Source organism: Natator depressus, chromosome 4 (genome assembly GCF_965152275.1).
Source record: "Natator depressus isolate rNatDep1 chromosome 4, rNatDep2.hap1, whole genome shotgun sequence".
NCBI classification, from domain to species: domain Eukaryota; kingdom Metazoa; phylum Chordata; order Testudines; family Cheloniidae; genus Natator; species Natator depressus.
This window is the reverse complement of record NC_134237.1, coordinates 3,314,591-3,331,813: the sequence shown is the minus strand read 5'-3', so window position 1 is coordinate 3,331,813 and position 17,223 is coordinate 3,314,591. Positions and strand designations below refer to the sequence as shown.

General features: G+C 47.2%; 1 long non-coding RNA gene across 1 annotated transcript in view; it reads right to left on the bottom strand.

Annotated features, from left to right (window-relative positions):
• Window positions 1–1,601: 1,601 nt before the first annotated feature.
• LOC141986128 (uncharacterized) overlaps window positions 1,602–17,223 on the bottom strand; it is a 65,323-nt gene continuing 49,701 nt past the window's right edge. The window contains exon 3 of the long non-coding RNA XR_012639211.1: window positions 1,602–1,899. This is a non-coding gene — a long non-coding RNA (uncharacterized LOC141986128). The remainder of the gene's footprint in view (window positions 1,900–17,223) is intronic.

Below are 17,223 nucleotides of genomic sequence, written 5' to 3'. Positions count from 1 at the left end.
TGAGGCAGCAATTTGAAGCTGAAAACCACTAATATTTGTTGCTATGCTCAGGATTGCAGTGCTTGTAATGCTAGGAGGTGATTGGTGCACATGATGCAAGAAGGGGCCTTAACATAATTGTATGTTGCTTTGCAATGCTCTTTTTGCTTTCACTTAATAGAATAAAGATTGTTTTCAAACCAGCACAATTCTTTTATTGAAAAGCACAGAGGAGAGAGTCAAATGAAAAAATTCATCAGCAGAGAGGGGGGTGTGGGAATGGAAGGAATGGGGGAAGGGAAGGTATCAAGAGGAGGAGGAGTCCCGGGACGGCTACAGATTTGTGTATGTCCAGGGATCATACCCAACCTTCTCCTTTGGAGTACGATGAAGTGGGTGCTGTACTTCAGCAGGGCCTAACTGCAGATGGATGGGTGTTGAGTGCAGTGGGTAGTGAGAATCCACAGTGCTGGACTGTGAGTAGGGAGGAGTGGAATGCTGCGGGTAGAGAGGTTGATAAGAGTGTGTTGGCGGTGTGGAGGGCCGCATGGGAAAGAGTTTTGCAACAGTAGCTGCAGGAGAGGGCGGGTGCAGAGCTGCTCAGTTTAAAGAGCTAGTATTGCCTGGAGCATGTCCGCTTCGCACTCCATAACTATTAAGAGCTGTTCCATGGCTTCTTTATGGTGTGCCACATTCTCCTTTTGTTCCCTCTTCTTGCTGTCCCGCCACTCCTTCAATTCCTTTTTCTTGGCAGTGGAGTGCATCATAACCTCACACATAAAGTTCTCCTTGGACGCTTTCTAATTCTTTGCAACCATTCTGCCGCTGACACGAAAGAGGGAGGCTGTGCTCCCAAGGTCATCCCTGTGAAGTTTAAATGCAGCATTTTATGGAAGCAGTATTGTTTGCAACACAGACAACGCTGTTTCAGTGCTTTAAAACACAGCCAGTACTCACGCACCTGACACTACCTGGCTGACCCCAGGCAAATACACATAAGCCACAAGACCCCCAAAATGGTGAGTAGCCACAGGGGCAGGGTAATTCACTGTCCCAGACCCTGATGTACACTGGGCACGTGGCTCTTGGGCACTTGGGGAGAGCCAGCACTGTGGCGGGGGGGGTCTGATCATCATTCCTGTCCCCACACTTTCCACAGGAGGTGATCATTATGGAAGATATCTCACTGCTGAGGGTGAGCAGGGAATCGAGGGAGGGTCTTCTCCAAGCCTGCGGCTTCCCCCCTGGCCCCTATGTGGCTAGCATGTGCAGCTATGGTCCCGACCCACACCCTGTGATGCACAGTGGTGTGGGAAAGTTACCATTAATGGGGCAAGAAACAAAGCAGCTCTGCCGAGAAACCTGTGGCAGTGGATTGCCCAGTATCTCCACGAGAGTTTCCTGGAGATCTCTGAGGGAGATTCAAGTGAAGTGAGGGAGTGTATCAACAGCTGTTCCACCACACAAACTAGGCATGAGGTGGGAGACAAGCCTGCTTTCTGCCACCCTCCTGCCCCCAACAACTCACTTCAGCAATTCCCAAAACCAGATCCACTTACCAGGGGCCTCCTCTCCTGTTTGTGCTTTGCCAAAATCTGACTGCTCTGACTGGCTAGGCTCCTCCGGGGTAGAAAAGAGCTCCTGACTGCATGCATCTTTGGCCTCCGAGTCATCCTCTGCCTCTGGTTCCCCCTCCCGCTCTTCATCCATAATTGGCTCCTCTTGGCTCGGTCCACTCTCGACTGGCAATGAAACCAACGAAGTAGCCACAGGGGACTTCGCAGTGGAGATGAGGTCACCACTGAGTATCGCATCCAGCTCTTTGTAGAACTGGCAGCTTGTGGGCACAGCACCGGAGCAGTGGTTTGCCTCCTGCACCTTGTTGGGGGTGTTCCACAGCTCCTTCACTTTGACCCTGCACTGCAGTTGTCATAAATATAAAGGGAAGGGTAACCACCTTTCTGTATACAGCGCTATAAAATCCCTCCTGGCCAGAGGCAAAACCCTCTTACCTGTAAAGGGTTAAGAAGCTCAAGTAACCTGGCTGGCACCTGACCAAAATGACCAATAAGAGGACAAGATACTTGCAAATCTAAGGGAGGCGGGGGGTAAAGGCTTTGTCTGTCTTCTGTGTGATGCCTTTGCTGGGGATAGATCAAGAAAGCAAGCAATCCAACTCCTATAGAGTTAGTAAGTAATCTAGCTAGAAAATGCTTTTGTTTTTGGCTTGTGAAATTCGCTGTGCTGGAGGGAATGTGTATCCCTGTTTTTGTGTCTTTTTGTAACTTAAGGTTTTGCCTAGAGGGATTCTCTGTGTTTTAAATCTGACTGCCTGTGAGATTATCTTCCATTCTAATCTTACAGAGTGTTTCTTTTATCTTCTTATGTTCTTTTAATAATGTTCTGTTTTTTGAGAATCTGATTGGGGTTTTAGTGTCCTAAAAACCCAAGGCTGGTCTGTGCTCATCTTGTTTATTCTCAAGCCTCCCCAGGAAAGGGGGTGTCAGGCTTGGGGGGATATTTTGGAGGAAGACATCTCCAAGTGGTCTTTTCCCTGATTCTTTGTTAAATCGCTTGGTGGTGGCAGCATACTGAATCCCAGATACGGGGAATTTTGTGTCTTGAGAAAGTTTTAACCTAAGCTGGTAGAAATAAGCTTAGGGGGTCTTTCATGTTCCCCAGAGTTAAGAATGGGGAAGGAACCGTGACAGCAGTGTGTCCCAGTCATGGCCCCTTTCTGTCATGCATCTAGAAATCTGTCCATGGATATCATAATTCCTATGGCTGGAGCACAGCTGGGACTGCACAGCCTCCTCTCCGCAAATGCCAATGAGGTCCAGCAGCTCAGCATTGCTCCAAGTGGGGGATTGCCTGGTGCGTGGAGCAGGTGTGGCCACCTGGAAAGATGGGCTGAGACCACTGCTTGCATCACCGAGCAAACAAGAAGGGGACTTTCAAATTTGCAAAGGAATGTCTGGGGTGGGGCTGATGGTTGTCACCTGAGGGCAGGGCAGTAGAGTTCAAACCGATAACCAGAGAGGTGAGAACAGGCATTGTGGGACACCTCCTGGAGGCCAATCGCAGCGCTGTAATCGACCATGGTGTCTACATTGGCACCGCAGTGCTATAGCCCCGGTGCAGGAAGCTCTATGCCTCTCCTCGGTGCAGTTTTTTTAGAGATCTGCATCTGCACAGTTTCTGCACACTCAGTGGCTTGGCCGTGTGTGCACCTCGGGAGTTACCGCGCTCAAAGCGCACAAACTTGCCAGTGTAGACAGAGCCTCAGTTACCAATTCTTTGGCAACTCTGTACAGTGAAACACGAGACTCTGGCTGACAGGCTCTTTACAAACTAGGCCATAGCTACGCTGTGGTTTCTTTGATATGAGTGTAGCACGAGAGGGAGCAGAGGAAGAAGCCTCTTCCATCACCTGTGCTCCTGTACTGAAATGCCCCATGGAAGCCTATCACAGAGCTAAGACCCCAGTTCTGAAGGTGCAGTGCATGAGCTTTTCTACAACTGCACTGTTCCACACCAACAAGGCTGCTGCTGCTGCTACTATACAGCGTGTCATCGCGTCTGGAGCTTGTCCCGTGTACAAAGGAACCTTCCCGCTCTGCATCCTTCACACCAAGTCCAAGGTGACCCATCTGGGGCAAGGTTATTTCCATCACTATTGCACACCAACCGGCAGAGCTGCCCATTCTGGATCCTCTCGAAGTGTCTTCACTCCTACACGGCTCCTGGGGGCATGATGCCTGCCTGAGGAACGACACTACCCTGAGTCCCTGCTGAGGTCATAAGTCTGCACATGACGCTCCAGGCTGGGCTTTAAGCCCCAGATGGCCCCTTGTATTGCACTGCAGCAGCATTATGTAGTGACCCAGAGGTCTCCACGTCATGATACAAACATGCTTCTCACAACGAAAGCCCCACCATTGCCATGTGACAGTGCTGCTGAGCTGGTCCCAAGGAAACAGCTGAAATACTTTCAGTGTGCTAAAAGAAAAGGAGGACTTGTGGCACCTTAGAGACTAACAAATTTATTTGAGCATAAGCTTTAATGAGCTACAGCTCACTTCATCGGATGCTCACGAAAGCTTATGCTCAAATAAATTTGTTAGTCTCTAAGGTGCCACCACTACTCCTTTTCTTTTTGCAGATACAGACTACCATGGCTGCTACTCTGAAACCTTTCAGTGTGCTGTGAGTCCTAGTACTGACCTGAGAGAACGTGCTTTCCTTTCACCTATGTGCATGTGCAATAGCCCATTAATTGCCTCAAAGCAATACTTTTTGTAAAGAAAATGTCATCTGATGGACCAGAATTATGAAACTTTTAAAAAACACTCAAACGGGACATGTTCTACCATATTCTCAACCTGAAGACAATCCATCTGAGCAGCCTAGGAATCTGCGAAATGCATCTGATTTGGACTGCAGATGCTACGATAATTTCAAGCTGCTGTTAGTTGATGAGCTTTCTGTTCCTATACAAAGAAGTTAGAAGTGGTCTGGTGGATGCAAACATTTTTAGGCGCATTTTTCCATTCCTTGAGGTGTATGCTGGAAAATTTAATAAATGTTTTAGCCTGACTCTGTAAATATCAGTTATATCCAGACACTGTTATACACAAACGAGTAGCGCAGTAGTGTCACTTGGCTTGTAGCAATACGTGAAGAACGTCAGCTTATCTCAGAATTCAGTGTGATTTCCTTCACTCTGAACTGGGATCCTATTTAAAGAAAGGGAGTTATCTATAAGGAGGAATTAATGAAGGAATGTCTGCAGCTATTGCGGGGATAGCCTGAGTTTCAAAATAGTACTCTTGAAAAATGTAAGATAAACCGGGGTAAGTATAACTGGGATTTCCCAGTTCACAACAGCTGAGTGGTTCAGGCAACGTGCTGCTGTCTGTCTTCTACTTCCCCCTCCTCGGCAAAGAGAGTGCTTGGAATGACACAAGAGACTTTGAGGTTTGCATTTTAGTAAAGAGGACACATTTATGATTATACTTAGAGACAATGGGCCAAATACGCAGCAGGTTATTCCTGGAGATCAGTGGAGTCGCACCAAGGGTAACAGTGGCCCGATGACTAAAATGGTGGTTGGGAGGGGTATGAAATAAAATCTCCTAACAAGAGTGGGCTGGTAAATCACATGTAGTCTCTCTCACTTATTTCTGTAATACAACATCTATAGAGTAGATACAGATCTGATTTGCCATGAAAGGGCGAAGCATGCAGTTGCTCCAGCTGAACATAGAAAATTCAGAAGTAAAGGAATTGTGTGCTAATATCCAGGATCATCTCCCAGCTCTCTGCTGTTTCATCGCATGGCTGATGTTTGAGCAGCTCTGGGGACAAAATGAATGATCTTGCCAACGCAAGCGTAGGAATTTCCTACCCTGTTCTGAGTGAGATGCAATAGAATCCTTAACAAGAATTGTGTGTCAGTTTTGTCTGCCCACATCACCACCAGTCTCATGGGCTTTGGGTGGGCACCATGTATTCTACAGTATTTTGCTCATGAGGATTGTGTCAGACATTTCCTACGTTCAGCCTTTGCTTTTTTTTAATGTGTTAGCATGATCCTTATCCTGGAAGTGGGTTTGGGATCTGAACTACTGCATTCACTACTATTCGCTATGATATTCTGTACCTCTATATCCGTTCACTGCTGACCAGTCATCAGCTAGCTTTGTAAATGCTGGTACAAAGTTAAATAGTCAAGGCCACTCCAGTCACTCAGTTAAGCTGGAGACATTTTTAAATCACCTTTAAAGAGGGGAGAAATGTGGTTTTCTCACACACACCTTTCTCCAGTCTGTCTGTGAAATACGCAAGATGGAATTCACAGAGGGCTTCAGTGATTGTAAAAAGATAGGAGGTTTGTGACAGAAAGTTCCAGGGGAGACCTCACAAACCTACTGGGTTAGCAGACACCTCCTCCATTGTTATCATTTTCTTGCTCAGAAACTTTGGGAAGTTGTAGGAAAAAGGCTCTTGCTTTCTCAGCATCTATTTATAGTGTTCCTTATAATCTTACACAACTTGACCTTTTCGTCCAGTTGAGAGTAGAAAACTTACCCATGGGCTCTGTGATTTGGGCCAGATAGCACTGCAGAGACAGAATCGGGTGATTAGTCTGTTAGTTAATGTAAAAAATACACATTCTTGATCTTAAAGAAAAACTTTTTTAAAAAATGTAATTCATAGTTTGCAACTTCCTTGGGACACGTTTGCTTATTTTTAGAAAAAAGTTATATTGTGTCCAGTCAATTCTGGGTGGGACACTGCTCACTTCAGTGATAAATTTGGCCCATTGTTCAGAAAGGGGCCAGTTGTGGATGGGGGGAACCAAACAGCTGCAGCATTTTCAGATTTTAGATACTCGCAAATGCTCTCCTGACTGGTTAGTGCACAATTTCCCCTATTAAATGTTTCACATGTGTATCATATAATGTCACAGAACATGATAGGCTCTTCTATCTGTGTGACACTAGCTGACCAGGTCATGCTAGAGTGTATTCAGGTCAATTCACTCGTGTAGATCAAAGTAATGGTTAGATTTATATGTGTGTATTCAGATGTTTAAACTTCATGAAAACTAGTGGAATGTTACTTGTATTGTTTTCCCTTATCTATTTCTGTCATAATATAATAGCATGGTAAATACCCAGGTAACTATATTACTCATCAAAGAAATCTTGTAAAATGCTAAGGAAGGACTACAGGACTTTAACAGAAAATGCTAATTTCAAAGTGAGTGGCCATTGTGAATATGGTCAGAGGTTGAAAGTCTAAGTGCATTGTTATCAAAGGAAAAGCCCACATTAGTTCAGACACTGTCAGCTAGCTTTCTGTGTAAAGGAGATATAAAAGATGGATTCAAGGAAAGATCCTTGATATCTGGACTGTTTGGATTCCAACATGGCAGAATAACTGAACAAGAAGACAGAGATCTCCAGAATTATTCTGGGTAGCCCTGAAGGACTTTGGGAAACTAGCAGTTTATTACATCACTGTGATTTACCTGTTGTTATATTTTACCTACTTTAACCTCTCAATAACCTCATTCTTTTTTCTTAGAGAATTAACCTATAGTTAGTTTACTATAGAATTGGCTGCCAGCGTTGTCTGTCGTGTAAGATCTGGAATACCAATTGATCTGGGATGAGTGACTGGTCTCTTGGTCCTTAGGTTTAAGTGACTGTTATCACAAAGTCCATAGAAATGAACGATGGGAAAGACTAGAGTTGTGCCAAACCCAGCGGCTTCAGTCTGCTTTGTGTTTCCTGAGATTCAGGTTCAAATTAATAAAAACTCTGAGCAGAATTCAGCTGAAACAGTAGCTTTTCTTTGATGTTCATGTGAAAGCCGGACAAAGCCAATAATTCCAGGATCACCCAAAATGCAGCCTTAAAAGGCTCATAAACCTTAGAGTCACTCTCAGTTCATCTAAGCCAGTGTTTCTCAACGTTTTCAGGTTGGCAGCCCCTTATCTGAAGTCAAAAATGTTCACAGTCCCTTACATTTGCTATGAAAGTAAGAGTTAAAAAAAATGTATCCATGATAACAATGATAGGCCTGTATAATATGTGTGTTGAGGTTGACAGAGAATACTTGACCTTGAACAGTAAGGGTATGTGATGAGTGGAGAAGCAAGATTTTCTTTGCTTTAGATTTTAATAATTTTCAGTGCTTCACAATCCCCGGACTGCCTTTCAGAGGCAACACGTGACGGGGAGGGGAATACGAGGTCATGTGCTGCCACCCCCCCATTTGCTGCTTGGCTTGTACTGAGCATGCTCAGTAACACTGCAGAAGCCAGCTTCCTGCACTCTGCCCCCCACTATCACCTCTTTTGCCTCTAGCGTCCCCTGCCAACGTTTGCTCCAATCTGCCTCTTCTCACCACTTGGCCCTCCAGCCAGGGTATGTTTAATCCCACCCCTTCTGGATAATAGAGAATCCCACAAATAATTCCAAGACCTCAAGTCAGGTCTCTGGCCTGACTCTGGGCCCCATGGTCCTAACACCCTTCTCTCAGAGCTTTACATCATCCTTGTCCCCTTATGTCAGGGGGCTTCATGCTACTTTCTCATGGGCCGGGAGGAAAACCCAAGCCCTCCCTCTACACAGGGTTGCATTCCAGGGACCCTAGGACAAGCAGCCAAGGTCTGCTCCCTCTAACACCTCACTGCTGCCTCCCTGAACTCCTTCCTGCCATTAGCCTTTCTCGGGCCTTTTCCCCAGCCCCTTCCAGCATTCTTTGCAACGAGCAGCACCTCCCAGCACTTCTCCTCAGAGGTCTGATTCCTGCCCTTGTGCCAGGGTCAGCCACAGGCGCTTGTGCCAAGCCTGTGACTTCAGGTGTATTCCCCACCCCAGAGCTTCTGCCTCACTCTGCAGGAGCCTTCCTGTTCCCCACACATCTCCCCCCTCTATACGACCAAAGGGGTGACTGCAGAGTTCTCCCCTTTCTCCTTGCAATCACCTTCTTCCCAGACTCCCCCTCTTCACAGCCCCACACAGCTGGGCTTCATCTAGCGTTATGCCTGGCCCATCCTCCAGGTGCAGCCAGGTGTGTTAATTGGCCTCCCAGGCCAACATTAACCCTTTCACCACCTGTACGGGGTAAACTCCCCATCACACCATCTTTTCCACACCTTGGACAATACAGGATAATTCTTGAAAGTAACTAGTTCTTCTTTGATACATTTTTAGATGATTCAAGCAACAGGGCTTCCCCCACTTCCTGTGGAAAATTATTTCATAGTCTAAAAACTCTTTCAATTAGGAATTTTTTCCAGCTTAAATTTTCTTTTGTTCAGTTTCATCCAATCACATCTCTGAACAATCCCTCCTTGACTTTCACAGCCTTCTACTTCTTAGAATAAAATATTAGAAGCAGGGCTGGTAATGCCGTGTATTACTAAGGTTACCTGTCACTTTCTATTATAACATACTTTTCCCAGGGTGGAACCTGGACTGTGGGACTGCTGTACCCTCTCTTCCACCAACCTGGGGTATCCCATCTCACCCTGTGATTCTGTTGCCAAGCTACAAGCCTCTGACAGGTGCTGTACTTACTCAGATATCCATGGACAGGGACACACCCAACAGAAAAGGAGTACTTGTGGCACCTTAGAGACTAACCAATTTATCTGAGCATAAGCTTTCGTGAGCTACAGCTCACTTCATCGCTTATGCTCAAATAAATTGGTTAGTCTCTAAGGTGCCACAAGTACTCCTTTTCTTTTTGCGAATACAGACTAACACGGCTGTTACTCTGACACCCAACAGAGTTACATGAATGCTTTCGTGGCCACTCATGAACCAACAATAGAGAGGTTCCAGCCAATTCCCCACCCAGCTCCCCAGCCTTGCACCCCAGAACTGTACCATCTAGCACTCGTCAGAAGCTGACCAGCGTAAGTTCATTACCCATCCACTCCTCCCTCGATATGGGAGGCAGCGGACCAGCTGAGCAGCGGGGGACAGCAGAGCAACACACAGCAGGAGTTTGCCTGGGAGTTCGCCTGGGGTGAGCCCAGTGAGGCTTACATCTTGCCAGCTTCTCTGAGGAAGCTCATAGTAGGAAGGTGATATGGAGGGGGGGTGTTCAGCTATTGTGACCTGCACTGGATGTGCCATGTTTATCTTTCTCCCACAGGACAGAAGTGACTTTGTCTGTACAAAGTGCAAGCTAGTATCCATATTGGAAGAGAAGATTGAAGGTCTGGAGCAACAGATATCGACCCTGCGTTGCATACGAGAATCTGAGGATTTCCTGGACAAAAGTCAAGATATGCTTCTACGGGCACAAAGCTCTAAAGATTTAGAGCAGGTTGCACAGTGGAGCCAAGAGGCCAGTGAAGAAGCTTGGCAACATGTGACCTCCAGAAGAAGAAAGGGGAATGTCCGGGTTCCAGCAACGCAGACACAGGTAAGTAACCGTTTTCACGTTCTCTCCACAGGTACCATTGCAGAGAGTGGACCAGATGATACATCTGGGGGGAAAAAGCAGAAGGAGACTCCACTGCTTGGAAGGCATGAGATGCACTGTCCTGAGGTTGGCCGTTCCACGACCACCACTCCCAAGAGAAGGAGGCGGGTGGTGATGGTAGGGGACTCTCTCCTCAGGGGGACTGAGTCATCTATCTGCCGCCCTGACCGGGAAAACAGAGAAGTCTGCTGCTTGCCAGGGGCTAAGATTCGCGATGTGACGGAGAGACTGCCGAGACTCATCAAGCCCTCAGATCGCTACCCCTTCCTGCTTCTCCACGTGGGCACCAATGATACTGCCAAGAATGACCTTGAGTGGATCACTGCGGACTATGTGGCTCTGGGAAGAAGGATAAAGGAGTGTGAGGCGCAAGTGGTGTTCTCATCCATCCTCCCCGTGGAAGGAAAAGGCCGGGGTAGGGACCGTCGAATCGTGGAAGTCAACGAATGGCTACGCAGGTGGTGTCGGAGAGAAGGCTTTGGATTCTTTGACCATGGGATGGTGTTCCATGAAGGATGAGTGCTGGGCAGAGACGGGCTCCACCTAACGAAGAGAGGGAAGAGCATCTTTGCGAGCAGGCTGGCTAACCTAGTGAGGAGGGCTTTAAACTAGGTTCACCGGGGGAATGAGACCAAAGCCCTGAGATAAGTGGGCAAGCAGGATACCGGGAGGAAGCACAGGCAGGAACGTCTGTGAGGGGAGGGCTCCTACCTCATACTGAGAATGAGGGGCGATCAGCAGGTTATCTCAAGTGCCTATATAAAAATGCACAAAGCCCTGGAAACAAGCAGGGAGAACTGAAGGTCCCGGTGAAGGCAAGGAATTATGACATGATTGGAATAACAGAGACTTGGTGGGATAACTCACATGACTGGAGTACTATCATGGATGGTTATAAACTGTTCAGGAAGGACAGGCAGGCCAGAAAAGGTGGGGGAATAGCACTGTATGTAAGGGAGCAGTATGACTGCTTAGAGCTCCAGTATGAAACTGAAGAAAAACCTGAGTGTCTCTGGATTAAGTTTAGAAGTGTGAGCAACAAGAGTGATGTAGTGGTGGGAGTCTGCTATAGACCACCGGACCAGGGGGATGAGGTGGATGAGGCTTTCTTCCGGCAACTCGCAGAAGCTACTAGATCGCACGCCCTGGTTCTCATGGGCAACTTTAATCATCCTTATATCTGCTGGGAGAGCACTACAGCAGTGCACAGACAATCCAGGAAGTTTTTGGAAAATGTAGGGGACAATTTCCTGGTGCAAGTGCTGGAGGAGCCAACTAGGGGGAGAGCTTTTCTTGACCTGCTGCTCACAAACCGGGAAGTATTAGTAGGGGAAGCAAAAGTGGATGGGACTCTGGCAGGCAGTGACCATGAGTTGGTCGAGTTCAGGATCCCGACACAGGGAAGAAAGGTAAGCAGCAGAATACGGACCCTGGACTTCAGGAAAGCAGACTTCGACTCCCTCAGGGAACTGATGGGTAGGATCCCCTGGGGGAATAACATGAGGGGGAAAGGAGTCCAGGAGAGCTGGCTGTATTTCAAAGAATCCCTATTGAGGTTACAGGGACAAACCATCCCGATGTGTCGAAAGAATAGTAAAAATGGCAGGCGACCAGCTTGGCTTAACAGTGAAATCCTTGCGGATCTTAAACATAAAAAAGAACCTTACAAGAAGTGGAAGATTGGACAAATGACCAGGGAAGAGTATAAAAATGTTGCTCGGGCATGTAGGAATGAAATCAGGAAGGCCAAATCGCACCTGGAGTTTCATCTAGCAAGAGATGTTAAGAGTAACAAGAAGGGTTTCTTCAGGTATGTTGGCAACAAGAAGAAAGCCAAGGAAAGTGTGGGTCCCTTACTGAATGAGGGAGGCAACCTAGTGACAGAGGATGTGGAAAAAGCTAATGTACTCAATGCTTTTTTTGCCTCCGTCTTCACGAACAAGGTCAGCTCCCAGACTGCTGCGCTGGGCAACACAGCATGGGGAGTAGGTGGCCAGCACTCTGTGGAGAAAGAAGTGGTTCAGGACTATTTAGAAAAGCTGGACGAGCACAAGTCCATGGGGCCGGATGTGTTGCATCTGAGAGTGTTAAAGGAGTTGGCGGATGTGATTGCAGAGCCATTTGCCATTATCTTTGAAAACTCATGGCGATCGGGGGAAGTCCCAGACGACTGGAAAAAGGCTAATGTAGTGCCCATCTTTAAAAAAGGGAAGAAGGAGGATCCTGGGAACTACAGGCCAGTCAGCCTCACCTCAGTCCCCGGAAAAATCATAGAGCAGGTCCTCAAGGAATCAATCCTGAAGCACTTACACGAGAGGAAAGTGATCAGGAACAGTCAGCATGGATTCACCAAGGGAAGGTCATGCCTGACTAATCTAATCACCTTCTATGATGAGATTACTGGTTCTGTGGATGAAGGGAAAGCAGTGGATGTATTGTTTCTTGACTTTAGCAAAGCTTTTGACACGGTCTCCCACAGTATTCTTGTCAGCAAGTTAAAGAAGTACGGGCTGGATGAATGCACTATAAGGTGGGTAGAAAGTTGGCTAGATTGTTGGGCTCAACGGGTAGTGATCAATGGCTCCATGTCTAGATGGCAGCCGGTATCAAGTGGAGTGTCCCAAGGGTCGGTCCTCGAGCTGGTTTTGTTCAATATCTTCATAAATGATCTGGAGGATGGTGTGGATTGCACTCTCAGCAAATTTGCGGATGATACTAAACTAGGAGGAGTGGTAGATACGGTGGCAGGTAGGGATAGGATACAGAGGGACCTAGACAAATTGGAGGATTGGGCCAAAAGAAATCTGATGAGGTTCAACAAGGATAAGTGCAGGGTCCTGCACTTAGGACGGAAGAATCCAATGCACCGCTACAGACTAGGGACCGAATGGCTAGGCAGCAGTTCTGCGGAAAAGGACCTAGGGGTGACAGTGGACGAGAAGCTGGATATGAGTCAACAATGTGCCCTTGTTGCCAAGAAGGCCAATGGCATTTTGGTATGTATAAGTAGGGGCATAGCCAGCAGATCGAGGGATGTGATCATTCCCCTCTATTCGACATTGGTGAGGCCTCATCTGGAGTACTGTGTCCAGTTTTGGGCTCCACACTACAAGAAGGATGTGGAAAAATTGGAGAGAGTCCAGCGAAGGGCAACAAAAATGATTAGGGGTCTGGAACACATGACTTATGAGGAGAGGCTGAGGGAACTGGGATTGTTTAGTCTGCAGAAGAGAAGAATGAGGGGGGATTTGATAGCTGCTTTCAACTACCTGAGAGGTGGTTCCAAAGAGTTTGGTTCTAGACTATTCTCAGTGGTAGAAGATGACAAGACAAGGAGTAATGGTCTCAAGTTGTAGTGCGGGAGGTTTGTTTGGATATTAGGAAAAACTTTTTCACTAGGAGGGTGGTGAAAAACTGGAATGTGTTACCTAGGGAGGTGGTAGAATCTCCTTCCTTAGAAGTTTTTAAGGTCAGGCTTGACAAAGTCCTGGCTGGGATGATTTAGTTGGGGATTGGTCCTGCTTTGAGCAGGGGGTTGGACTAGATGACCTCCTGAGGTCCCTTCCAGCCCTGATATTCTATGATTCTATGATGTGGAGAGGACACACACTAAGTGTCTTTGTAAACTGAGCTGAGATTTCCCAAGCACTTCAACCAAAACACATTGTTTTAGGTAAAATATAAAACAGATTTATTAACTACAGAGAGAGAGATTTGTAAGTGATTATAAGTAGCAAGCAAAGAGATCAAAGTTGCTTACCTAAGAAACAAAAATAAATGTGCAGGCTGAGTTCTATAAACTAAGCAGGATTTGAATCAAAGTGGTGTCTCACCCTGACAGATGGTATAGTTCCTCAATACACAGACTTGGGCTCTTTTCCAGTCTGGGACCACCCTCCCCAGTTCAAAGTCTTTGTCCTCCAGATGTGTTTCCAGGATGTTGAGTTGTGGGGGAGAGAATGACACCAAGTCATGATGTCACTTCCCCTCTTTTATATTTTCTTCCAGCTTGCTGGAAAGATCTTTTGACATGGGAATCAGGTAGCCCCCATTCATCAAGCAGTCCCTATTCATCAGGTAGTCCCCCATGTCTATATGTTCTCTCTGAGAAGTCTTCTGGGATGGCCATCAGTAGTGGATTCCCTTTATTCAGCACATCTGGCTATTCCATTGTTGTACCTGAAAGGCTGGTTGTGGGTGTTCCCAACACCACAACATATTTCACTAACACACACATAGAAAAACTTCGTACCTTCACATACAATGATAGCACATACAATCCAACAGCACATTAATGTTCAACAGATCAAGACTTTTAAAATGATACCTCACAAGGCATACTTTGTACAAAACATATCATAATGATATGACGATGGTGAATATAGGGGTTCGAGGGTGCTGCTTTGAGGGACAGAGTGCCACAAACCTCTTTTCTGTAGCTTATATAACTATGCAAAACTTTAACCATTTGAGCTGAAATTTTCCATACTGGGTGTCTGCCTCAGGTCAGATGTTTTTATTTATTTATTTTCATTTCAGCCAAAATGGCTGAGTTGTTTCCAAGAACAAGGCTGGGGTAAACATGTTGCAAAATGTTTTTTAAAAATCTTAATATTTAGTTTAAAATGATATCACCCTCATCCTTTGGAGCAGGGACTTGACATTTGGCAGGGTTGTGGCCTTTCTTTGAGGTATGTGCCATGTACTTTTGCCATGAAAATCCTCCTAAATTTGGCCAAGTTAGAAATCTTTGAAAAATTGCAGTTGTCACATGCTCAGTAGAGATTTCTTAGATTTTTAGCAGCTAAATTTCCTGAAGGTTCCATCTGTACTGAGCATGCTCCAGCTCAGGCTAAGCAGGGCTTTCCCTGTAATTGCTGCTCTGGGCAGCTGGATACTGTGCCAGGTCTAGGTCCTGGTCCATGTCCAGGCATCTGAACAAGGAGTCTGTCTCTCCAGTGCTCTCAGTGTCCTGTCCCACCCACCGCACCGTTGGACCCAGGCAGCATGGAGGTGGAAGCTGCCTGATTCAAAGGCAGGGGGACAAAGGAGACAAGAGATGGACCTGAGGTGGGGGGGCACATGTTGATTGGATCAAGGAGCCTTGTGTGGAGCCTGGGACTGGAGGATGGGGGGGTCAGAGAGAGAGGAGACTGGGAGCTTGAGTGAGGAGGAGACTGGGACTGGACAAGCAAGTGCAGGGGAACAATTGGGGGTTGGGAGCTAGCAGGTGGTGGAAGACTGAGGTCAGATGAGGAGCCGGGGGAGACTGGGGCTGAGAACCAGTGAGGGAAGGGAATGTGGGAGATACAGGACTGAGGAGGTTGGCGTGTGGGGGAGGAAATGAGACAGGCTGAGCAAAGAGACTGAAACTAGGAAATCTGGGAGGGGAGACAGATAGTCTGGGGAGGGAGATTGGAACAGGGAGCAGGGGGAAAGGGGAAGGTGGCTGGGGGTGAATAGGGCCAGGGTTGGATGAGGAGCTTGGAGGTGGAGGAACTTAGACTTGCTGAGCAAGGAGCTTGGAGACAAGAAGCTGGGGGGAACTGGAAATGGCAGAGCAAGGAGACTAGGACTGAGAGTGGGGAGGAGACTGGGATGGGGAGTCCAGAGGAGTGAGGCGAGGACGTGCTGGGCAAGGATAGTGGGAGTGGAATGAGACATCTGAAGAGAAGAGCCTGGGAATGGCAAAGTGAAGAAAATGAGACAGGGATGAGGAGCCAAGGGAAGGGAAGAGACAGGCCCAGGACAGGGGGAAGGGAATAGGACAGAAGAGGTCACAGATGAGTCTGTGCTTCCTAGAGCACATCCCCTCCAGAGCCTGGAATAGAACCCACGCTTTCCTGAGCCTCACTATTCCTCTGCTGTCAGCGAATATTAGTGAAACCTGCTGGCAAAGTGTCCCATCCCTCTTCACTGCTGGGCCACAGGAAGGGTGACTGACTGCTATCAGTTACACTGTTAGTTCAAGTGGTAGAGGTCTGTGTGGTGGAGCTAAAGGTTTTCCAACCCTGCTGCTGTATCATAACATAGATGCACAAAGGGACTGAATGAAGGCTGCACAAGCAACCTTAATTCTGGCATTTCCTAACTTTTGTGTGATTGACTTTGCAACCTTCATGTTCTTTTAACACAGTTTTTGTGCATGCATGATTGTATCCGAGATACCCTACTGTAGATCATATGTCACTAGCATGAGTTTCCATAATGGCTCTTTCGAATGAAAGACAGGCATACGCGCCGTGTGGAAAAAGTGGGGAGATGAGGGTTATTTCTTATTGCTGCAGGCCTGGAACAGGGAGGGTTCTGATTCGATTTGCCAGCTCCTCCTGTGCCTTTTAACTAACTTTTCCATTCCTCTCCCTGCAGCAGAGACTCCGTGCTGTTTCCAGGGACAGATTTGCACACAGGGTTGTTTTGTAACCTTTGCTAGAATTTCATAAAATGGAAGTTGAAGAAAAAAATTTAATTAAGATGATTTGTCACAGAGGAGCCAGATAGGAGGTCCTAGCCCAGAAGGTAGGACAGATTAGAAAATGGCATTGCAGGGACTGAGAACAGATCTACAAGGGAAGGAAAACTTCTTTAGCGTATTTGTAAGCGCTGGAATAGTCCCGCTATTATGGGGAACTTTCCTGGCTTCTGCACTACCCCAGTGAAGTGGGCTAGCGAAAGGATCTGAGTCCTCGCTCCCACTTCCTTTACCCAGTGGCCTCCCTGCCCTTGAGGACTCCCCTTCCACTCTCATGTCTGGCAGAGTCCTCGTAACCCCAACGAGGCTGGGCCCAGGATTCCTGGGGAACTCGACCCTCAACCCTGCTGTGGTCACCTAGGGCAGGGGCTAGGGTGACCCCACTCCAGGGTACTCTCTCTGCACTGGACACTTCTCTGACCCACTGACCATTACATACAAGTTAAAGCAAATGCACGTTATTTAATCAACAATTAATTTTAAAAAGAATAAGGAATAATGGGAAAGGTTAAAGGAAACACATCAACCCCACTCTGTGGCACGGAACATCACAAACAGTGTCTCTGGAATGTCAGGGCAGTTCACAGTCTGTTCCTTGTAAGTCCCAGGCCCCTTCTCAGGCCCTGGCTGTGCTGTAGGGATGCTGTGGGTTGGACACTTGCTCTGGTGGTGGCCACACGCTCTCAGGCTCTAAGTGGTAGGACCCCTCTTCCCAGTGTTGCCCCCGCCCTGTCGGGGTTATGATCCAAGCCTGGCCTGCA